Genomic DNA, 25460 nt, shown 5'->3' with positions numbered 1-25460 from the left:
GCTGTAGTGACTAAAATTGATGTCCGGTTCTATAGAGGAAGTCTTGCTAGTAGTTAATTTTATCTTGAGCAATATATTGGTCACTGACAGGGCAATCTTATTTTTACCTCATTATTCATACATGTAAATGTGTATTTACACATCAATGAATCAGCAAGTATTTTGTAGAGGGAAATTTTATCAGGTCGCTTTATATAACCACAGATAAAATGTAATGCTAGCAGGTAGCAGACATTTATAGGTTAATCTCTATTCTCTGTCCAAGAATTGTATCCATATTGGCACACACACATCAAAGAATTTTTTCCTGAACCACAAACTTTTGTGAAAGATGTTTTAGTTCAAGCTGTTTTTCGTTTTTGCTTGTGTAGTATATCAATTTGGAGAAGGAAATGGCAACCAGTACTTTTGCCTGGAGAATCCTGTGGACAGAGGAGCCTGGTGGGCTGCTGTCCATGGGGTCACACAGAGTCAGACACAACTGAAGTGACTTAGCATGCGTGCATGCATTGGAGAAGGAAATGGCAACCCACTCCACTATTCTTCCTTGGAGAATCCCAGGGATAGAGGAGCCTGGTGGGCTTCTGTTTATGGGGTCACACAGAATCAGACATGACTGAAGTGACTTAGCAGCAGCGGCAGTATATCAATTACAATTAGTTTCAATAATTAGTAGCAGATAAATTCAAGACATCAGTGCCTTAAACAGTACTGACATTTGTTTTTCTGTTTCAGTGATTTTAAATTACAATTAAGTGTTATTCAGATTACTTTCATATTCATTTTTTCCTTGATTTCTATGACAATACTGGAATGGAAGCAAAATAGACATTAGAATGTGAATAAGTTGAAGCTCAGAGCACTTTGGTATTGTCTCCTCTATGGAAGACTTCACCAGCCCCAAAGAAGAGTCTCAACCTAAATGCAGGCCTTGGGAGTACAGTGTCCTATCTACTGGCCTACTGGACCATTAGGAGATGTCTGAATCATCGATATGGAGATCTTGGATGAACTTGATACAGCCCACGTGCAGGAGGAAGTGGAATGAATATGAATCCACAACCCCTCAAAGTCATCAAATAAATAAAGATATTTTCAGTGAGTATTTAATTCAATCTCATGCTGCCATTCTTGACCAACAGAGACTTCCAAAGAAGATGTGCCCACTGGAGATAATTGACACTGATATTAACATGCCTGAGAGAGTTCATTCCTTGCCATTAGTCCAATCTCTGGGGGCAGTGATGCAGAAAGAGGGGAAAGAGCACAGAATGGACCCGCAGAATTAAATCGGTACTGTGACATACTTCCTCGCTGTGTGACCTTGGACAAGCTACTTAACCACCTTGGTCTTTTGCTCATAGAGTCAGTATGCTCATCTGATGAAATAAAGTCTATGAAGACATGCAGGGCAGTGGCAGGCAGTGTGAAGGCACTCTCTAAGTGGTAACTATTATTAGTCAAAGAGGCTAAGGAAGAGTCTAACCTCTGTATCTCCTTTGCTGAACTCAAGTCAAGAAACAGACAAAAAGGGGTTGAAGAAGCTAAGGGCTTCCAGATGTGACCTAAGCCACAGCGTGGCAGAAGGTTTTCTGAGAGCCTAGGTGCCAGAAGGAAAGTGGGAACCAGGAAAAGAAAAACTTCCACTTCCCTGCCCTGCTACTATTTGGTCCTCTTTTTCAATCTTTGAACTACTTAATAAACACTAATTAACCTTGTGCTCTGTGAGACAGACTTGCCTAAAGCACCATGCTCTTAAGAACTGCGCACATCTCCTGTAATTGACTTGATTATTCTCATTGCCTGGGACATCAGGAAAGCTTTCTTCCATCGGTATCTCATTACCAGAGAGAAAAACTTGCATGTGTACTCAATTCTGACCTCATGAAATTAAGGGTTTAGTCCAAGTGCAGCAGGAAATAGATGGCATCCTTCTAGAACAAAATATTCCTGACTTAAATACATAGACAAGGATTCAAGACAAAACTGTTCATTAGATGTTATAAAATGTTTTTTTAAACAAGCAAAAACTATCATTTAGAAAACATCATAAGCATGAACACGTTAGTCACTCAGTCATGTTCGACTCTGTGAGACCGTATGGACTGTATCCCGCCCGGCTGATCTCTCCAAAGACTCCTCCAGGCAAGAATACTGGAGTGGGTAACCATGCCCTTCTCCAGGGAATCTTGTCAACCCAGGGATCAAACCTGGGTCTCCTGCATTGCAGGCGGATCCTCTACCATCTGAACCACCGGGGAAGCCCATCATAACCTTGAGTATACTCGTGAGTCCACACATATATGTATCCCAGGCTCAAAACATGCAGATTATTAGAAAGCCCCTTCCCTCCCCCTGTGGCCAAAGCAACAGCAAATAATCTTTTCAAGCTCAAACTGTGCAGTGTTAAAAATTTTACTTTCACTGCTAAGTCCCTTCTGCTAAGCACCTGCTGTCTCTCAAGTCTTCTTGCATATGCCTGATTCATAAGATTCCCTGTTTATTTTTGTCTATTTATGCATCTTAGAAGATGGTTGTCTCCTTGAAGGCAGGAGCCTGGTGATCTAAGATTTGATTCCTTCTAACTGTGTGGCCTGGGAAAGGCACTCAGGAACTTGGTCAGCCCTGGGAATCCTGATTGGCCCTTGTCCTCTTTGGCACACACCCGCTCCATATATCTGGTCATTTTCCTGCCTTTCTCTGTCCTGTTTGTGGCTTCTGCTCACTCTTTCTCCATAAACTTAGCTTCTCTTTCTCATCTATTTCCACCGTCCAGCAGGACCTGAAGGCCCTATCAACTCCTTTATCACCTATGGCCTCAGGGTGCTGTCCACTGAATCATTCTTTTTCCTGGATTCTGACTGCGTAACATTCAATTATCCCCAGTTGCCCCATGGTTTCTAGCTTTATCTCTATAACTAAATGCTTTAAGGAGAAAGGCTCCTGTCTGAAATTTCTTTCATTGATCGATTTCAGCAAATATGTTCTTTTGTTATCCATCCCCAGTTGTACATGACAGAAATATAGTAGACACTCAGTAAGGGCTGACTGTTCAGTCCAGCTACAGTGTCCAACATGCGTCTAAGTAAGTAAGTAAGGTTGCTCAGTCGTGTCTGACTCTTTGTGACCCCATGGACTGTAGCCTACCAGGCTTCTCCCGTGCGATTATCCAGGCAAGAGTACTGGACTGGGTTGCCATTTCCTTCTCCAGAGGACCTTCCCCACCCAGGGATCGAACCCGGGTCTCCTGCATTGTAGGCAGACACTTTACCATCTGAGCCACCAGGGGTCTAGTCTCTAATAAAAGACTTTCCTTGGATTTTACTAGGGAAGTGATTCTAGCTTTAGTTTGCACTTATTTATTTATCTGCCCAGAAATTTTACCACCTATTTCTAGTTAAAATAGAATAGACAACCCAATCAAAAAGTAGGCAAAATACCTAAACAGACATTTCTCCAAAGAAGACATACAGATGGCTAATAAACAATGAAAAGATGCTCAACATCATTCATTATTAGAGAAATGCAAATCAAAACTGTGATGAGATATCACCTCACACCGGTCAGAATGGCCATGATCAAAAAATCTACAAACAATAAAGGCTGGAGAAGTTGTGGATGAAAGGGAACCCTCTTGTGCTGTTGGTGGGAATGCAAATTGATCCAGCCTCTATGGAAGATAGTCTGTGAGTCGCTCAGTCGTGTCTGACTCTTTGCAACTCCATGGATTGTAGCCTACTAGGCTCCTCTGTCTATGGAATTTTCTAAGCAAGAATACTGCAGTGGGTTGCCATTTCCTACTTCAGGGGATTTTTCTGACCCAGCAATTGAACCCGGGTCTCCTGCATTGCAGGCAGATTCTTTACCATCTGAGCCACCAGTGAAGCCCATGGAAGACAGTATGCAGATTCCTTAAAAAAAACTAGGAGTAAAACCACCATATGACTCAGCAATCCCACTTCTAGGCATTTTCCCTGAGGAAACCAAAACTGAAAAAGACACATGTACCCCAGTGTTCATTGCAGCACTATTTACAACAGCTAGAACATGGAAGCAACCCAGATGTCTGGCAACAGATGAATGGATAAAGAGGTGGTACATATATACAATGGAATATTACTTAGCCATAAACAGGAATGCATTTGAGTCAGTCCTAATGAGGTAGATGAACCTAGAGTCTATTATATAGAGTGAAGTAAGTCAAAAAGAGAAAAACAAATGTAGTATATTAATGCACATGTATGGTACCTAGAATGATGGTACTGATGAACCTGTTTGGAGGGAGCAATGGAGACACAGACATAGAGAACAGACTTATGGACATGGTGGGGGGAGAAAGGAGAAGGTGGGATGAATGGAGAGAGTAACATGCAAGCATGTATGTTACCATGTGTAAAACAGATGCTCAGGGAACTCAAACCAGGGCTCTGTAACAGCCTAGAGGGGTGGGGTGGGGAGAGAGGTTTGAGGGATGTTCAAGAGGGAGGGGACACAGGTGCACCTATGGCTGATCCACGTTGATGTTTGGCGGAAACCAACAGTATTGTAGAGCAATTATCCTTGAATTGAAAATAAATAAATTAGAAAAAGAGATAAACATCAGTTTTAGATCAGTTGTCAATATGATGCCTAGACATAAGTTGAAATCACTCACATTTGGAGATGAGGAAAAAACAAGAAATAAACGTGTCTTATTAAAAAAGAAAAGATATTTTTTGGCCAATAAAGAGGGGAGAGGGTGTATATTCTGCTGTTGTAGTTGTTGTTGCAGTTGTTCTTGCTGTCGCCCACGTCCTGTGTTTCTGTCCCATTGTTTAACATTCCTTCTCTGATGACTCACTGCCCATCTCTTTGGCCACCTCTCCCACCTCTTTGGCCCTTGCTCACCATTTTCCAGTCATTCTGACTTCTTTAAATTCTTAGAGCTTGCCATGAAGGCGATAGATAATAGAAGGCTTTTATTTTTATGTCGTTGTGCACAAGCTGTAGAATCCGTAAGAATTATATCCCAACGTCAGCCCTTCCAATCTCCTTTCTCCCATCTAGCTCTGACTGATCTTTCAGGATGCAACTTTAACATCATTTTTTTTTTTTTTTCTGACATGTCTTCCTGTTGCTGAAGCCTAAGGAGAAATAAATTCCCAGAACATGCCATACTTGAGTGGTGAGATGTTGTCACCCATTGTCAACGCCTGGATTCCAAGTCTGAGGAATCAAAGCCTGTGTCTGCTTTATCCATCCTTAATATCATCTGTGTTCACCCCAGCACCAGACCCAGATGGCGTGCTTTTCACCTTGGGGTGAATGAATGCATTCTCGCTATAGGGGACCTATAGGAACAGGTATGGACTGTCACCTCTCCCAGCTGACCCAAGTATCAAGGCCCTGTTCTTTTTTGTATTCCCTAATTTACCTCTACATACTCCACTTTGCTTATTTTAATTTCATTTTTTGAAAGTTTTGAAACATCCCGGTATACAAAATTAAATTAATCATAATCCTTGTTTCATTTTGAATTGCTTAATTGAAGAAATCCTGGCAAGCTTTCCTCTAGACAACATCGTTCTTGTAGGACGGCGAGTTCTCTCAGAACATTTTCCAAGTGTGTGCCCATTTAAATATTTACTTGCAAGTGTCTTGTTTTCAGGAAACTTACTTGGAAATTCTGAGTGCAAATTAAGGCTATGTAATCCATTTGGACAAAGGCAAGCTGGTTGCCAGGTTACCATTTTAAATGGGCTCATAAAATACTGCTTGGGAATATCACTTTAATCCAGTGTTTCCTGTACCTGGCAACTGTCCTTGTGGTACACTTCGAAAGTATTTAGATAGGATGTGATTTCTAATGACCGAGGAGTCACCACCACTTGGTAAATAGGATTAGAGGCAAGACTGAGATACTTCACTACTCATCACGTGCATTTAAGTGTATGAGAGTTAAATCTGACAAGCTGGGTGAAATTTCTTTCATGTAAATGAGTGCTTTTCTTGCCTGGAATACTTTATTTATCAGAATCATGGAAGGGCTATTTAACACGCTAGGAAAAATGCTGTCATATTTTGCTCTGCTTCTTATAACTCCCAGCTAAGAGGACCAGAAGCACGATGAGACGCAGGGCTGCACACGGCTGGCTGTGCAGGTGGGTGGACAGCCTGCACCCTCCTGCAGCTGCGTCTCCCTGGCAGGCGTCTAGGGCTCCTCAGCTGCGCGCAGAACCCAAAAATAAATGCTTTTCCCTTCATTTCTTTCTCTGACTCACCTCAAATAGAAGGAGACTTTCCACTTACAAGAAAGCACAGCTTTCTCTGTTTTATGCTCACAAAAATCACCTGAGAACATTAGGATGCAAAGGACTGAAGGCAGACAGTGTGATTCCTTCTCCGCCAGGCCGACAAGCAGGGCCTATGTGCTTTATTCTGTGCCACGTCCTTGCACGCTCAGTATTCTCTGCATCTTCTTTTTGAGAGATAGCTGCCCCTCCTGGGTCTTTTTCAAAGCTCCAAGAGGGCCTATGCAAAAGTTCTTATAAATTGCTTTGTGGGGTAAAGAGGAACCCTTCCCTGTTTTCGCATATAGTCGCATCTGCCGTGGTGGTAATCACCAGCTATTTGCCTTTTCCTTCTGGGCATACAGCTAGGCCACACACTGCGGCCTCTCTCAGAGTTGGGGGCGGCACTGGCATTGAATTTGGCTCATTCCATCAGGTAGAAGTGACGTGCACATCTCCAGGCCTGACCGAAAAAAACCTTCCTGCTTAACCCTGCTCACTCTGCCTGCTGCCTGCAGGAATGGTGCTTGGGGTTCTCCAAGGCTTTGAATACAAAGAGTCAGAGGAGAGCATCCTGTTGACTATCACCAGACCGTGACATGAGCAAGAAATCAACTTGCATTGTGTGAAGCCATTGAGGTTTGGGGTGGTTGTTGGAGCAGTTAACCCAACCTGACAATTGCAATGCTCTTTAACCCTTTGTCACCTTCAAATATTCATGAAAACGCATGAAAATGGCCACCATGAAAGAGAAGTAACATCAACAGTCAAGTTAACAAGCATCCTGAATGGTGTGGGTGGTGCTTAGCTGGTCAGTTTCGCCCCTCTGTCACCAGGCCCTGTCCTTTTGAAATGGCCGTGGAAGAACACTAAATCCTTGTCATTTGCTTGCTGCTTTATTTTGACTATACTGCCTGGATCTCTTGCAAAAGCTCCTACAAACCGCTGTACTGATCATTTTGACTCATACCATAAAGGCAGTACTACTCCTATCCTTTTCTTCCTCCCTTCCGTACAAGAATATTTTCTTTAATGCTGAGTATAGATGTATTTGACCTTGGGACCTCAAGATCATCACAGGCTTTTGGAGTCCCAAAATGTGTTTGCAAAAATTGTATCTTCTGGGTTGTATTCATTGAACACGCTTAGACGTCTTTACTTAAGCTTAAAAATATGTCTGAAATGCAAACATAGTCAAGCATAGATTTGGCAACGATTCAGTTAATCTGATCAGTTTCTCTGATAGGCAGAGAAACCCAGGTAATTCAAGCTGAAAAAGAAAATTCACTTAGATAAGGCATTTTCAGTTAGGGCCACACAGGAACATCTGCCAGCTTGTAGGCTGTTAGGTTTTTGAAGAAGTGTTTTATTTTCTTGGGAAGTACAAGCATAGAAGAAATATTCAAGTACTTGAAATAACCTTTTCTCTCCCTAGATAGCCTTGGGCAATCAGGTCCCAGAAAGGAAGCAGGCATTTCCCCTCTGAAAAAGGATGGCTTTAACTTCTAGCAGTTAAGCTTTCTCTCAGGAAAGGGAAAAATCCTTTTTTTTTTTTTTTTTTTTTTGGTTCTTCCCAGCTATACTACAGTCCTAAAAATATCTCAGCCACAGTTGAGCTGGTTATCTTTTAGCACCTGCATTGGTGAATCTCCCATGGCCTCTAAATTCAATTTTTAAAAATTGACTCTCAAATTTTCAAAGGGCTAGGGGATGGGGAAAATTGGAGATTAGAATCCAAAAGGGCCTGTGGAGGAAACAGTGGAAATTTAAACTGCCTTCTGTGTGCACAGCTGACCTGCTAATAATGCTTTTGCCCAGGAACATCTGCCTGGGGCCTCAACACACACCCAGGGTGCAGGCTGAGGGTTCAGAAATGCATCTCGTGATGGGGGATTATCCTTGTGCCTCTTCTCTCCTGCCACTGTGGCTGGTTCCAAATGGAACTGCTGGTGATCCAGAAACAAAGTGGACTCCCTTCCAGGAAGCTGAAATAAGAAGATTAAGAAACCATGGAGCCATACGAACACTTTCCATGTTACTTAGAACTTGACCAGACTTAGCCTTAATCAAAGTTAATCAACCCATCCGAGGCAGATCAGAGAGGAGATCCAAATGGGGATGAATGCTAATGCAGCAGGGCACCAAGGGCCTTGCTGGTAATAGGCGAGAAAGCCTCTTTCTCCAAATGAGAGAGATGCGCCACTGTGCTCTGCCATATGTCCGCTGCAATCTGTGGCCTTGTGGATGAAGAACTCTCCTGACCCCCAAGGCACGATGTTGAACATGGAGCAAACTTGACAGTGCCAAAGGGGGAAAGGAATTTGCTGTGTTTCAAAGGCAACTGAAATGTTGGTAAAAGAAGATGCCACTGGTGTTGATTGTTTTCTATACTATTAGCTCAAAGGTGAAGGCAGAGAGGATTTTTGAAATTTTCTGAAATTAACAACTATAATATTAAAGGTTCCATTAAAAAAAAACACAAGAATGTTTACATATCTAAATATTTAGCATTCTTTACAAAGTTGACCATTGGGGAGGCTCTAAACATACTCTGTTAAAATTACCATTTTTCAGATAAAATTTGGAATTTTTCCTCAGCAGTGCCTTTAGAAACTGTGGGATGTTTTATTAAATACTCAGGAGTGTTCACTCTGTATATACTGTGTATTTTACTTTTTTCTAAGTAGTTAAAAGTCATAAAGCTTACCTGTAATAATTCAGATATATGATCAGAGTGTTACATTTGGGAGAAATGAACCTATTTAAAAGTAACACAATTAAACTTTGTAAGTAAAAAGTAATCAAAATTAGTTTGGGGCTAATTTACAACGTGACTGTAAAACAGTGAGCTAAGAAGAGTTCTTGAACTGCTTTTCACAATGACAAAATTCTACAATACATGGCTAGCTCCCAAGGATGATTTGACAGGCAAGTATTTATTTGGGTGTTTACATCCTGGCACAGTTGTTTAAAAGGTCAGCATGGCAGAGTTTAGAGGGGCTTTATGACATCCACTTTCATTGATGAACAATTAGGTAATCTGGACAGCCTCCTACTGAGGACAACAAGGGAAGCATAAAAACATTTTTTTAGTGGCACAAAGGCATTGGAAAGTCAATAAGACGTGGAAGGATTATAAGGTCAAGATTTTGAAGAAGAGAGACATTCAAAGAGAAGAATGCTATATCAGAGGCCACTCTTCTCCTTGCAGCTTCTGCCCATTCCATAACAGTTGGCTAAGTGACCGAGAAGCTGCATTGTTTACAGAGAGTTTTGTGGAGTTAGGAGGACAAAAGTTGGAATAGAAATGTTGCCAATAGTGCTGTAAAACATCAATATTTTGTATTAAATTCCCAAAGATCTTTAGGAGTAAGGATTCTACAAGGGTGAACCATAAAGGGGCAATATCTCAAACGAATTGAAGTCCTGATATAAAGTCCCTAAATCCTTGAAAACAGATCAAGGAATACCTGTATGGCTAGTGTACATGGCTGCCTACAAAAGTCACAATAAATCATGGATGATTTATTAGTTTAGGGTTAGTCTGATCTCTATAATTTTTATATACAATATTCAGCAAGTCATCAAAATAATCAGGCACATAAAAAAGAAAACATAAGAGGAAAAACATAGAAACAAACATTTCTAAACTGCAGATAAAGACTTTAGCTACATTTGCTATATTTTAGGAAATAATAAATAGTATTAAGAAGTTAATAAGATATCTGGAAATTATTTTAAAAACTATATAGAAATTAAGAACTCCTTAGGAGCAGCAGCACAATAGAAACATTTGAAGAATCAGTAAGCAAATCAAGATAAATCAGAAGAAAATGTCCAAAGTGAATAATGGAGAATAAAAAGAATCTAAAGTTAAAAGAGCAGGTAAGACGCAAAGAGGATAGTGTGAGAAGGTGCAATGGATAAGAGTCCTAGAAGAAAAGATGAGGGAAAAAAAGGAGTATTAGTGATCAGTGATAATGTGATAATAGATAAGGACTTTCCCAAAATGAAGAAAGCATCAAGCCACATATTCAAGAAGCATCATAAACAAGAAGGATTCTTTTAAAATCACATCTAGATGCATCATAGTAAAACTGAAAAAAAGAAAAAAATTCAACCAGGAAAATTTTTTAAAGAACACCTTAGAAACAAAAAGGTTAGGAAGAAAATATCAAAAGAAGAAATAATTAGCCTGACAACTATCTTTTGAAAAAAAAAATACGGAAGATGGTAAAAATACAGTGACAACTTTCAAAGAAAGAAAGCAAATAACTGTCAACCTAGCATTCTATACCCAGTGAAACTATCTTTCAAAAATAAAGGTAAAATGCATAGACTTTAATTTTTTGTTAATTGAAAAAATTCATCACCTACTGACTGGAAATACTAATGGATGTTTTTCAGGTAGAAGGATAATGATCTTAGATAGGAAGTTGTAGATTCAGAACAATTTAAGTACAAAAACACCATTCACAACAATGAAAAGCACATATGTGGGCAAATCTAAATTGATGTTAGCTTTAATGAACAATGTTAACAATGTCATTTAGATACCCAAAATCAATGGTCAATGGTGTCCGCGTATTCAAATGTCCTCACTTTGTCAGAAGTAAAATTAGTAATTTATACAACAGTTTGGATTAAATCTAGGGTGACTGTGGCAATCTCTAGATAAACAGTGAATCATGCAGTATTTGCCTTTTGTTGCCTGACTTATTTCATTTAGGATATGGCTTCAAGTTTCATTTATGTTGTTACATATTGCCAATTTTTCTTCTTTATTAAGGCTGAATAGTATTCCATTGTGTGTGTGCGTGTGTGTACACACAAAGAATGTATTATTTATATATAATATGCTATTTGTCCAGTTCATATGTTGAGAGCCATCTAGCTTGTTTTCCTACCTTGGCTTTTGTGAGTAATGCTGTGATGATCATGGGAGTGCAGACATCTCTTGGAGATGGTGATTTTACTTCCCCTGGATGCATACCCAGAAGTGGGGTTGCTGGGTCAGATAATAGTTCTATTTTGAATTTTTTAGGAAATTCCATACTGGTTTTCAAGGACCTACACCATTTTGTATTCCCATCAACTAAAATAGTGAAATTCATAGAACCAAAAAGTAGAGTGGAAGTTGCCCAGGATGAGAGGAGGAGAGAAGGAAATGGGGAGTTATTAATCAACAGGCATGGAATTTCATTAAATGAGATTGACAGGCTCTAGAGATATACTGTACAACATTATACCTACAGTCAAAAATAATGTATTATTCCCTGAAAATTTATTGTACAGGTAGATTTAATGTTGAGGGTTCTTACCACAATAAAATAAAATACAAAATAAAATAGGTTGAAATGGAATAATTTTTAAATACAGTAGATAATTCCAAAAGAAAGCAGAGGAGGGAAGATAAGATACAGAGAACAGACCAGACAAATAAAAAGAAAATATTTAGATGATTGATTTAACCAAAAAATAATAATTAAATTAGCGTAAACAAGATAAACAGTATTGAACAGGAGATTCTAGAAAGTTAAGTAGGAATAGAAAACAAATAGTAAAAGATGTGGAAAGGAAGAGATCAAGCTTTTATCATCACCAATAGCTAGTGTAATAATGTATGTGTCAAAAATCCAAAGAAGCTCCAGATAAGTTATTGGAATAATAGATGAATTTGGCAAGATGGCTGACTATGAAAAGAAATTTTAAAATCAGCTTTCTTTTTTTTTCCTTTTGGATTTCATTTTTCAAGTAAAAGACTTGATCTTAGGAATTCTTCCTTAGGCACTTGGTCTCTACCTCTTTTTTTCTCTGTGGTTGCCCACTTCTAGAGGAATCAGAAGCCATGTTATGAGGCAGCCCTGTGGACAGGCTCATGTAACAAAGATCTGCCAACATGAGTCAGCTTGGAAGTGAAGTGGTATTTTTATACATTACATTCCAATTTTTTTAATTGGAATACAGAATTTAAAAAAAAAAAGCTACTTAAAATATCATATTAAAAAAACCATTAGCTAAGTTTTCCCCATGTTGTGCAGTGGTAAAGAATCTGCCTGCCAATGCAGTGTGACACAGGAGACGTGGGTTTAACCTCTGGGTCAAGAAGATCCTCTGGAGTGGGAAATGGCCACCTGCTCCTGTATTCGTGCCTGGAAAAGTCCATGGACAGAGGAGCCTGGCAGGCTACAGTCCACGGGGTCACAGAGTTGGGCACAACTGAGCTGCTGAGCACCCACAGAAATAAATGAGCAATATGTAGGACTCAACTCCAAACAAGTACTTATAAACAGTAGAATTGAAATCCATGAATGCACACATATACATACATATACACACATATGTATGTATGTGCATACTCATATACAGCGGAATTTTACACAGCAATGAAAAGGAATGAATCACAACCACGTAAAACAAAATGGATTAATGTTACAAATGTAGTATTGAAAACCGCAAGACTCACAGATTCTATTTATATAAATTCTATAAACAGATAATACTAAGCTATAGCATTAGAACTCGGAAGAGAGGTTATTTTTGTAGTTATAGACTGGGAAGGTGCATATAGGAACTTCTGAGATTCTGGCGAAGTTTTATTTCTTCACTTCCTGACCAGGTTTGAAGGACCTGGTCAGAAAGTGGGCAGGCGTGGTGGCTTGGATCCATTGTGGCTGGCATGGATCCTGGGTCTTCAGAGGCAAAATAGGGATCACAGACCAGTGACTTGGGTCTGGTATCTGTGTCCAAGGCAGATGACCTCATTGTGGGGAGGGCCGGGAATCTGCTTCATGACAGCCTTCTGGTGACGGCGTGGACCTTGTGCTGGAGTCCATGGTAAAGTCGGACTTTACCTCAATTCAATCTCCTTCTCACATGGAGAAGAGGTCTCTCTGCATGTGGGCTGCCTGGGCTTGGGAGAGGGGTGATGAGGGTCCTGTGAACCTGTCTCTAATACCCTCTTCAGTGCATATCTCCTTATTTCTGTTTTCTGCTTTAACCCGTATCTGGGAAAGCTTAGCTTTTGCGAGGTTATTTTTGTGTGGAGGTTGTTGATCAAATTGATGTTTCTGGGAGGGGATGAGCACTAGGAATTCCTATTCTCCATCTTGCTGATGTCACTTCTGTATCTCACTACATTTATCTTCTGTGATGAAACTGATTTGAATCACTGTCAGTTTAGGAGCAAAAATTCTAAAAACTTTAGCCTGTAAGCACAGAGTTTTAAAAATAATTAACATCTTTTCAAATAAACTATACAATTAATTTTACTAAAAAATAAATAATGTTAAAATAACAAAAATCTCTCTGCCCCAAGGATCAGCATCATGACCAAGTATTGCACTATAGATTTAGTCAGTCAGTCAATATTTAGGTTTTTGTTGTTGTTTAGTCACCAAATCATGTCCAGTTCTTTTGCAACCCCATGGACTGTAATCCACCAGGCTCCTCTGTCCATGGGATTTCCCAAGCAAGAATACCAGAGTGGGTTGTCATTTCCTTCTCCAGGAGATCTTCCTGACACAGGGATCAGACCTGTGTCTCCTGCATTGCAGGCGGATTCTTTACCGCTGAGCCACCAAGGAAGCCCTTCAATCTTCATATAGGCAATTTTTTATTTTTTCACTCAACAATCAATACGGAGCAAATATTGTTCCCTCTTAGAAGCCACACTTTGATACATAGATAATAAGATAGAGTTCATAACTGAGCAATTCACGAAGTAAGAAAAATAGTCAAGATATTCATAAAGTCCTCCACTTGAAATTTATTAAGCACCTCTAGATGATGGATAGTCAAAGATGAATGGTATTTATGACCTCTGCTCTTAAAGAGCACCCTAGAGAGCATGATAAATTCCAACAACATGTTCTAAGATTTACAATAAACAGAGGAGGAAATAGCTGAGTCCCCCCGGGCAAAGCGGTGGTCAAAAGGAAGTGATAGTTGAGCTGTGTCCTGAAGGATGAGTCGAAACAACATCATGGGCAAAGACAGAGTCACATCAGCAGGTTTGGAGAACTGGAAATAAGTTCACAGACACTAGAAATTAAGTGGATGGAGGCAATAAAGGGAGAAGGGACTGCAAAGCAAAGAGGGGGCTGGATAGCAAATGACCTTCTGCCATCATACGAAACATGTTCAATTTTTGGCAATGCATGGTAATTAAATGTTTTTAAGTAGAAGAGTAACATGTTCATATTGCATTTTAGAAATATGGCCATGTGGACAATATTCACAAAAACGAGGCAGCCCAGAGGCTGTGAATGTAACAGAGGGATGGTGTTGCATGCAGAGGACTTCAGAGGTGGAGCTAAAGATATTAATGGCTTGGAAAAGCACTGCATGTTTAGTGGTGCCCTTCCAGGTATGGGACACACAAGGGAACTAGGGGAAGACCTTGAGTTCAGTTTCCACTTGCTGAGTTTAAGTGCCTAAGGAATAAACATGAAGGATGATGACCTTGAGGTCAAGGATCACATTTAAATCTCTTTCGACCTTTCCGCGTGTATAAATCCATAATCCTTTTTTCCTGTATGATAAATGACAATGTCTTTAGAGTTATAGATAAATATGCTTATGTTAATAATTATACTTTTCTTGTGGAAGCATGATAAACCCTTTAGGGCAGGAATAAATTCCATAGTCCTCTATAAATAGCTCTGTGAGTATCAAAAATTCCTTTCTCCTCCCTGAGAGTCGTAACTCAGAGACAGCGGAGGACATATGTGACTTGGCATGCTGCAGTTCATGGGGTCGCAAAGAGTAGATGTGGCTTAGCAACTGAACAACAACAACAATAATTTTGGTATTTTGAAGCACTGGGAGAGCTAAATCAGCCTCCTTCTTTGGCCTCTTCTTCCCAGAGTGATGTCCTTAGTAAAAGATAGTCTTGCTTTAAATTTTGAATCTATGACCTTATTTTCTGAAACAACTGCACTCATTACCCTGGAGTGCTGTTATTTTTTTCTTGAATAGTCACTCAGTGTTTCCTCCTATGTATACATTATTTCCCTAATTAAATCATCAGCTCACTGAGGGCATGACTTCCTTGTCTCTGGATCTTCTGAGGCCCTCTGCAGAGCACCAGGCATATAGTCTGTGCTCAGAAAACTCTGCTGACGGTACGCTTTTGAGCTAATCAAATGACATCATTAACTATTTTTAATAAGTCAAAGTTTAAACTTAAGCTTCATGTCTTCTGGATTTTCAAAATGTGGCTAACTTTCTTGGAAACTGTCATGTCCTCACACAATCAACTTCCCTAATTCCTTGTTGATGCATTCTCTTAATTATAAAAGAAAAAATGTTTGATTCATTAGAGAAAGTTAACGCGTGTTGTGATACTCAGAGTGATGTTTCCCCCATTATTGAACTTGATTTGCTAAAGAAAAAGCAAAATTCACAAATCCCACAGTGATTTCACTCATGTCCTGTTAACCAGCAACTTGTCACAGCCATTGGGTAGACAGCTGGAACATTTATAAAGGCCATAGGGCCTTTGCAATGCACTGGAAATAGTTCTGTTTTCATGAGTTTTAGGACATATATACCCCTACAATCACATTGTTATTGTCAAGGGACATTCCACAATCTCTTTATATTTTTATAAATTATAATTAAAGAGTGCAACAAAATTAAGGCAGGACAAAGGTGAATTTTTGGAATCAACCAGGTCTCTCTCCTGAATATTATTTCCCTTGTGAAATTTATTGCATTTCCTGAACGCATGAAGCCTTGTTTCTCTAGAGACTTGACTTTCTCCCTCAAGAGTTAATCTCCTTGTCAATGACTAGTTGTTCATGGACAGGCTACTTATCAAACAATGATGGTGCCTTACATTGAGACCATCTATGGACTGCGATGTGTCTACCCATTGGAACATGATGTACAAAGTTGATAAAACTAATAGATTTTAAGGTAGCTCTCTGGGCAAAATAACACAAAAGCAACACTAACTTCATTCAAACTTGAGTGTTAAAATAGAATTGTTTCTCACTCAGAGAGCTCCCTCAACAGGAACTGAGCATGGGTTAGTGCAGAAAACGCTATGAATCACCAAGCCTCAGAAGACTGTCTTTGTGCAGACAGATGGTTTGATTCTTTCATTGTATGTTGGCCATAGTAACATTTCAAGTCCTAGGATATTCAGGACAGTTAATTTAAATGCTTCATGCTTTATTTACTCCATGTTTAAAAGATTTCTTTTTAAAGTACCAGTCATCCATTAAATCCATAAAGCTGATGTGTCAATTAGTCCAATTCTTTGGTTGCTGTTAAGTGGTTATTGAATAAGCCACAATGTATCAAACATAAGTATAGACAAGTCTACTCTAAGCTTACATGTTAAATTAGCTTAAGCATTACTCATAAAAAACACAGATCCTAAACAAGCATGTATTGATCAAATTTTAAAGTTAGTTTGTGAACAATGGACTTGAGTGAATATCTTGGTGGAACCAGTTGCTAAAAATGAATTTTCAAGAACTGAGCCTTATTTGACTCAACTTTTCTGAGAAGATTTCACGTGTAAGCTGTAAATTGAAGAAGAGTCAAATGTTGAAGTCAGTGAGCTTTGCATGTAGAAAGCTCAGTAATCCAGGTTAGGGTAAAAGTCCAAAACAAATGCTCTCAAACCTAAATTTGAAGCAGATTTCTTAATTAAAATGGAAAACTAATTTCAAAATTGGGCAAGATTGGCAATTATTTGGTCACTTTGATCAGCATTAATTACATGAACAAATCTGGAATTGAGCCAAGGCAGCATTTTCTTCTTTTGATCAGTTACATGCTGGGTAATTGAATTAAGGATATACTGGCACTCACACTTCTGAAAGTGTGGCTGTTAGTTCAACCAAGTCTCAAATTCAAATTTCATATAATCGGTGTGATGCCGCAGTCTGCTTTGAGGACCTAGAAGCAAGTTTATAAAGTTTGATTGCTCAGGGAAATAGAAAATGATATATAAGGTGATTCAGTCTTCTTGGATAAATGTGGAATTTTCTACAAATCTCAGACTTAGGGGTTCTACTATTGCTTCCTAGAACTCATCAGTATATACCATCTCTTTTCTGAAACAGAAAAAAAAAATCAAATCGTTAGTTATGGCTCAAAAGAAGCTACTGGTTTTACTATGTTTAATAAGCTTATTTTACAAATAATATTACTATGTAGTCATTACATTTTCATTTGGCTAATGTTAGAGCTGAGATCTTGTTCCTATGGCCTTTGACTGTTTACAAAACCCTTTTATATTTATTATTTCTTTAGACCTGCCTATTTACCTTCTCGGATGATTCTTATTGTCTGTATTTAACAGATGAGGAAAACGAAGCTCAGAAGACTGACTGCCCCAACATCATAAATTCATAAGAGTCAGAACTTAAATCCAAGAGTCCTGACATCTAGAGGTTTTTTTTTTATTATTATTATTATATTTCAATACCTGTTAGAACCCAGAGAAATATTATGCTATGGAATATTTCCAGAATTTCAGAGATCAATTCATAAAATACTAAACAGCAATCTTAAGAACAGGATTAAACAGTGATGGTTCTAACGGGCTTTGTAACAGATGATATCTATCATGGGATTCAGAAACATTCTGAGCTTTTCCTCATTCATTTTGTCCTCTTCTCTAACTGCTTTGGGTGTTGGCCGTGAAGTGGATAAAGTAGCCAGAGCACTGTAGAGACAACTGTAGTCTGACCTTTGGGTAAGTATTGAACCCAGAGTTTTTCTCAGTGGAAACGGTGGAAAAATAAAAGAATACAACTTACAAGGAAAAAAAAATAAACTTTTCCACTGTAATGACAGTAGTTTTATCAAGATTGGTCCAGAGTCATCTTTATTCCAAAAGGTCATGCCAGGGGCTGGACTGAAAATGCAAACCCTTCTGAGGTTAGTGCATGTGGCTGAAATATTCCAGTTTCTATTCTTTTTTTTGGCCTCCCAATGATAAAGTCCGATTGCTATGTAGGATTGGGGGCTGAGGGAGAAGGAACAAAAGGAATTTGTTTACACAAATTTACTCCCAGATGTCCTAAATTATGCCTCAAAAAATATTCATTTAAACTGTTCCACACAAAGACTTTGTAAACAAACACATTTGCAGTATTGCTCCTTAAATGGGAGAGTTAGGGGGGAAGAAGACAGACATTAAATGTTCGGCGGTGAATAGTGGCTTTTACAGCTCTGTTCCCAAAGAATTAGCTACTTTTGCGAAGAGAAGCTTCAAACTATGGAGGGTGGACCAATGATTTGCTAATGTAGTCCAGCCTCAGAGTCTATGTAATCCTTACAAGTTAATCTTCATTATTGGCAGATTCCGTGTTTCAAATTTGCCTACTTGTTAAAATTTATCTGTGATTCCAAGGTCAGTACTCGTGGTGCTTTCGGGGTCTTTCCCAGAGAAGTGCAGAGGTGGGAAACTTTGAGTTGTCCATTGTGGACATTCCCAGCTGATAGGGAATTCGGTCTTCTTGTTTCAGCTCCATACCATATAGAAGTGTCCTTTTCTTGGTCTATTTAGTGAATCATTTTTCACATTTTTTTTTTTTTGGTAGTTTTTCCTGGTAACTTTACTTTTTAAAATGGGACCCAGGACTAATGCGGAAGTGTTGTCTGTTTTTTTAATACCTGAGCGCAACAAGGTTGTGTTCTGCCTTACAAAGAAAATATACATTAAGATAAGCTTCATTCGAGCATGAGTTAATAAATCAACTATGTGTTAAAATGTCTTTAAACGGAAACACACATAAAACAAAGTTACGCATTAATCAATTGATAAAAATATTGTGACCAGAGGCTTGCAGGAACCCCCTCCTATATTTCCTCTAGTAGCAATGATTCAGTATTTGCTAATGAGTTTGGAACGACTTTCTAGAACGTATAACTACACCAAATAATGAGATTCCACTATCGTATTTGGTTCTACTACCCAGAATTATCACAGATAATCATGTAAGAAAAATAATGTATATTATGACTTCGAACTACAAAATTTATAGCTATAAACTCCAAATTTTGAAGGTAATTGTTGGTTTATTATTTTTTAAAAAGCATGTCTCAAATGTATATAACCTTGAGTGAAATATACATACCCATTTTCAGGCATACTTTGTTTCCTCTTAAGAGATATACAACATTTTGGAAAGTAATTCAAGTGGATTAAATATTTCACAGTGTTACAAAAGGGTAAGGCTATCAAATAAAAGCTTCAGTAGACATACCCAAGTCATGCCTTTTGAAAGAACCTGTATTAGAATAGAGCTGGTGTTAACTGAAATATAACCCCCACATGAGTATTTTTTAGGTGCATTGAGTTTTTATTGCTGAATAATAATGCTTGCATTTGTAGAGCTTTCTGTGGTCTTAAGCCTGCTCATGTGCATCCAATTAATTTGATCTTTAGGAAAACGATAGACATTCAGGCACTACTACAACAAATTAGCTGATGGGAACTGTGAGTCTACTGGTTAAGTGACTTGCCCACAGTAACAAGTATGGGCAAGTTAACTTAGTAACACAGCATCTTGTTACCATAGTAACAAGTCACTTACATGGCATTGTTGATGTTAAAATTCAAAAGACTTCAGGTAGTATCCTTGATTTTGCCCTGTGTTGTCATGCCAAGGGTCATTATTAGCCTTGAGAAATTTTTAGCACACTTTATCAGTAAATCCAAACCCCAAAATCAGTTGAAAATGTTTTAAATGTATGGTTGTTATGTGTTTTCCATTTATAATTCCACTTACCTGTATTTGAAGCAGTGCTTTTTCAGTAACATATTTCATTTTCCTATTCTTCAGACCTAGAAATGCATTGTATCATGTTTATGATAGAAGAAGTATTTACTGAGAGACAAGCTGAATTTGTAACCTGTATCTTATGACTTCATGCTGAAATTACATTGCTTACTTTTATAGTGAATATTTAAGTTTGGGAAGCATGTAGTTCTCATTTATATCTCAAGCTAAAGAACATTCATTATTATGCTGAACAGAAAGAAGCTCAAGATTAGGCAAATGTAGCTACCAAAATAAATGATCTTTTTGAAAAAAATTTATATCATGTCAACCTTGAACTGATTAAAAAAAATAATTGTAGCTGTTAGTTTGGTAGCCAAAATGTTGCAAAAACTGGGGGAGAGGCATTTCTTTTTTGCAGGGGGTGTGTGGAGGCACATATTTACTTGCACTTGGAAGATTATCTTACTTTAAATGGATTCAACAGTCTGTGAGGGGGCAGATGTTCATGACAACAAAAGGAGGAGAAATTAGACTGAGTTAAAAAGGGAGCATACGGGAATAAATACAACACATGATTATTAGCCTACAGAAGTGCTATAAAGAAATAAAAACTTGACTTGAATGGGAAAGCAGGGTGAAGCAGTGTAACAGGAAAGTAGGGAAGGAAGACCAAGTGGCAAGATTTTTGTCAAGTAAAAAAAAAAAAAATGATGTGTCAAAATTTCAACATTTCATAAAAGACATTTAGAATTCCACTCTTACCCACCATCTTCACCCTGCGCCACATAAAAGAAGCCTAGAGACTAAAAAGTCAAAAGTTCGGTGCTCAGACTTCAAAATTTTAACATTTTCCAAGGGACAATGCAAATTTAACTTAGTAAATAAAGCTTGTTTTTGCTCCACTGATGTTGACATCCCAGTTATAGACCTTTCTATCAGGAGGTTGAAGAGACAGATGGGTGTATAACTTGCTATGTGTTTGCTAGGACAGGAAAGAACTTTGCTTCAGGAGTATTTTTAATGGTATAGTCAGGACTAAAGATGGCCTGCTCGAAAAATCAGTGTGGTACCAGAAGGATGACCCAGTGAAGTGTGCAGTTAGGATGCTTTTAGAGACACCGTCTACAGTTGTGCTGTAACAGTCATTGTACTGTAATCACTGCTGATTTGTTCAGTGTCATTTTGAGCCTATAAATCCCTTGAAGTATCCTGCCAAAAAGTAAAATGCTAAAAGTGTGACTCAAACACACTTAAGGTTATAAACAGCTTAGATTAAATCTACATGAATAGATATTGTTAAGTAACACTGAGTTATTTGAACCAAAAAGAAGGTATAAAAGAAAGGACTTTTCTCCAGCCTTTGAAATAAATGTAGAAGTGAAAGATCTTCAGTAACACAATGATTTACGTTTTCTGAATTAGGATGAAATAGGCTAATCAGCCCATCCTAAAGGAGATCAGTCCTGGGTGTTCATTGGAAGGACTGATGTTGAAGCTGAAACTCCAGTACTTTGGCCACCTGATGCGAAGAGCTGACTCATTGGAAAAGACCCTGATGCTGGGAAAGATTGAGGGCAGGAGGAGAAGGGGACGACAGAGGATGAGATGGCTGAATGGCATCACTGGCTCAATGGACATGAGTCTGAGTAAACTCTGGGAGTTGGTGATGGACAGGGAGGCCTGGCGTGCTGCGGTCCTTGGGGTCGCAAAGAGTCCGACACGACTGAGCAACTGAACTGAACTGACTGTGGCTCCATCCATGAGGCAGGTAACACTTTGCTCCAAACATTCTGTTGACAATTGATAATCAATCTCCTGATGCCTCATCTGTCAATGCATATTGACCTCATGGATTAAAAACAGTGTGAGGACCATTTGGGAAACATAGCTGTTTCCCCAGTCCCTCTAAGACACTTGAAGATATTATTCATTTTAGAAGTATATACCTTTACCCGGTACACAAATCCCAAAGAATCATTTGGAAAAAAGTTTTTATTAATTAAAGCATTTCCATAAGCATTAAAAAAAGATTCTGCTGAATGTAAATTTACTACAGTAAATTCTAATTGCCTTTCTGATAGAGCCAGGTTTTCAGATACTGCGTTTACCTGGAGTGGAGTAGGCCTCTACAGAACTCTTAGGGAAAGAGTTAATCCTGTTTTCTCAAGTGTCTAATTTATCACAGAGCTACCTTAGGCACTGGGAGCATCTGGCTCAACCCGTACATATTTTTCAAGTCCAAATTATGGACTGAGAATGAGGCCAGGATTGTGATGTTATGTTCAGCAATAGGATGGACTCACCGAGAGGGAGAGGTAAAAATACTGCTTCAGATTTTCATAACGGTGAAACTCAATATATCATCGATGAGTCTTCCTTCGATGTCTTGAAAGCCTTCAGTCCCTTCTTAATATTCTGAGTGTGTGAACCAATTTGGGTTAAGGTTGCATTAAGCAGCTGGGACATTAGTAATAAGACTTCTCTTTTATTCTTAAGATGTTTTTTTAAAAAAGTCTGCTTTTTGTATTATAGCCTGCAATTTGTGCCAAGATATGTATCTGCATACCGTCTACTGTCTACCCCATGTAATCTTAGATGGACGACGAAGCAGTTGTTTTGCAAACAGTTACCTAATCATAATAACTATCCATCTCTATTCTTTTTATTTATTTATTTTTTATTTTTTAAACATTAGGCTTAGCTATGATCAATTTGGGGGAAAAAAGAGAAAAAACAGAACACATCTTTTTTAACTGTTTTGTTTCTTCATGAATTCTCACAAGTCCAAACTATGCTGGTGTCATGGGAGGGAGGTGTGGTATTACACTTGAACCTTTGATAGGTGAGAAAACAATGGCAGTGTGTGTTTTCTTAAATCTGAATTAATTTGCTCAGTGGATTGGCAGGTTCTGTCCACTCCAAGCACAGGCCTGTGCATCAGTGACCGGATGTAGAACGTGTTAAAGTCCATAAGACTTGGATGGAGATGGTCCCATGGGGAGGGTGGCAATGCCATCACCCTGAATCACCTGTTGTTGACATTTGAGGGGAAGCCAAAGCCAAATCTCTGTTGAATCCCTCACAAAGAGAATCTCACTTTGGGAAAGGAAAATCCAATATTTTATTAAATGTATTTGTCCTTGTTCTAAACTCATAATGCAAGGACCTCATAGACCTCAAGACAAACTGTTTTTCAGGGTAGAGGAAAAAAAGAAGACAATCCTACTTCTTCCTCTGCATCACAAAGGCATCCAACCTCCAAGGTGACCAGTTTGACCTTTCTCTTAAAGCACTGTTTAATTTTTTTTTAAGCCTTTAAAAATGCCAACATGCAAATTGTACATAAAATATTTAAAACATGAGTCCTCACTTTGAAAAGGTGAACTAATGAATTCATCAATCAAAACCTTGAAGTTCTGAAAACCTCTAATTTACCCTTATTGTAATTTAGTGGAAGAAAAGTAGCCTTCTGCTAGATAGCTCTACAGAAGCGTAATTAACCTTTGCATTTGTCGGAACAGGTGGGACAATTGGTAGAGAAAGATGATAAATAAGATACACATACACACACATCAGACTATAATCTTACTGGTCTCTTCCCCCTCGAGTTTTTATGAAGATCAAAATTTGAAAGAGCCTTTGAACTATAAGTTAGTCCATATACATAAAGTGTTACAATAGTTGTTTTTTTTAGGTAGATAATAGAGACACAGACATCAAAATGCTAACAAAAAATTACATAATTATTTCTACTGTAGAAACTAGGTACTTTCTCCTTTCCTGAATTTTCTAATGGAGTTTTCAATTAACGCATATTACTATGAAATAAAACAAAATGAAATACCAATGTTGTATTATTTTATTAGCAGGCACAACGGCTGGCCCACACATACCGTGGCAATGGTAGCATACATTCAAACATAAAAACTGTAGCGTGTGATCCAGTAAGTTAAAGTGCTTCCATAGGGATGAGTCAGGGCACTTGGAACTGAAACTGCCCATAACACAGGTCTGATTCAGTTCAAGCAAGCAGGGAAGGTAATCCTCTTCTTTTAAGACTGACGTGTGCAGGTTAAAATAGGACACTACCCACTTCCCCCACCGCCCATCATCTGATTCAGAACAGAGTGAGCCTGTTTCCCTCAATATTTTTCACTAAACCTGATTCTTCTCCTTTGCTTAATGAACTCGAGAGTTCATTTAAATCTGATTCTAGCCTGTGTTAAGACTTGACAAGAGCTTAAGAGGAGGGCAGATAAATTTTGTATCACATATCTCCATGTATTACATGGAGCCTCTGATAGTACACAGAGAAGACAGACCAACGCTTTCAATTTTTACAGGTTTTTGCTCATTTAATCAATTTTACTTCCACGAGTGAAAATGGATGTACCATATGAAAAGAGCTCAATTGAAAGTGGGGTGTGTCATTACCCTGGGAAGAAATGAATATGCCTGTTTAATATAAAGAATCACTATATTCCGGTGACTCTGATTTATTCCTTGGTTCTTGTTTCATGCATTAAGGAATTTTCTAGGTCACCAGTGTTTGTGTATTCATATGTGTGTGCATACACAAGTGTGTCCCAGAAGAGAAATATGAAGGATTTAATATCCTTTTTTCAGGATGATATAAACTGCTAGTATAGTTTATATTTTAATATAAAACCTAATATAACTAAATAGCCAGGATTTATACATTATCTAAATTCTTTCACCTTAGTAGGAATAACGAAATTCAGTTTTGAGTTTTAACATGTTCCTTTTTCTATGAATATTTCCTCAAATTATCATGTGCTTAGGAAAAATATGTGTGTACTGTGGGGCATGGATATATTTTAATAAATCACAGCATCAAAAGTTCCCTTTAAAAAATCCAGAAGAAGCCCAGGATCTGGCTGTAATAAAAAATAAAATGAAAAAAGATTCTATAAATATGTATTTACATATATATATATGGATAAATTGTTATATATATATACATATATGTGTACATATAATATATATGTATAAAAATAATCACGGATGGTTGTGTGTGTGTGAGTGTATAACTGTATGATAAATTCCACATTGGGAAGGTCCTAGAACCATCCTTGTTTCTCTCCCATTCCACATATTCTTTAATTCTCTAAGTTTTTGTTTTAGGAAGAGGCATTGTATGGGAGACCTCATCATATCTACCTTGTGTTGATTAAAACTTTTGTTTTTTTTAATTGATTTCTATGAAGAAACTATGAAACTCAAAATGTGATTCAACTGTTTTTCTTGAAGCAGTGGGACTGTGTAGATCATGGTTTCCTCCTTACAAAAAAAGGTAAATCTTTAGTTTTTATACCTTATAATTGCTCAAACAAAAATGATCCAAATGTCATGAGTGGTGTGTTTGACTAGTAAGATGGTTTCATCCTATAATGAGATTTCCCCCTGTAGGAGGGCTATG

The sequence above is a fragment of the Muntiacus reevesi genome, chromosome 12, assembly GCF_963930625.1.
Source record: "Muntiacus reevesi chromosome 12, mMunRee1.1, whole genome shotgun sequence".
NCBI lineage: Eukaryota > Metazoa > Chordata > Mammalia > Artiodactyla > Cervidae > Muntiacus > Muntiacus reevesi.
Note: the sequence above shows the minus strand (reverse complement) of the source record.